The sequence below is a fragment of the Arachis hypogaea genome, chromosome 11, assembly GCF_003086295.3.
Source record: "Arachis hypogaea cultivar Tifrunner chromosome 11, arahy.Tifrunner.gnm2.J5K5, whole genome shotgun sequence".
In the NCBI taxonomy this organism is placed as follows: Eukaryota; Viridiplantae; Streptophyta; class Magnoliopsida; order Fabales; family Fabaceae; genus Arachis; species Arachis hypogaea.
The window spans coordinates 20,911,137-20,911,510 of NC_092046.1; the positions used below are offsets into that span (position 1 = coordinate 20,911,137).

At 40.1% G+C, this 374-nt stretch overlaps 1 non-coding gene across 1 annotated transcript; it reads right to left on the reverse strand.

The window, feature by feature from the left end:
- Positions 1-266: 266 nt before the first annotated feature.
- On the reverse strand, positions 267-374 carry LOC112726048 (small nucleolar RNA R71). Its single transcript, XR_003165118.1, has one exon. It is a non-coding gene; the product is annotated as a small nucleolar RNA R71 (small nucleolar RNA).

Below are 374 nucleotides of genomic sequence, written 5' to 3' on the forward strand. Positions count from 1 at the left end.
TAGTTTCTCTAATGCAACAAAATTGCAGGTTTCATGGACTTCCATTGGAAGATCCTCATCAGTTCTTAGCTGAATTCTTGCAAATCTGTGACACTGTCAAGACCAATAGGGTTGACCCTGAAGTCTACAGACTTATGCTTTTTCCTTTTGCTGTAAGAGACAGAACTAGGACATAGTTGGATTCACAACCTAAAGAAAGCCTGAACTCTTGGAAAAAGCTAGTCAATGCCTTCTTGGCAAAGTTCTTTCCACCTCAAAAATTGAGTAAGCTTAGAGTGGAAGTCCAAACCTTCAGACAGAAAGAAGGTGAATCCTTCTATGAAGCATGGGAAAGATACAAGCAATTGATCAGAAGGTGTCCTTCTGACATGCTT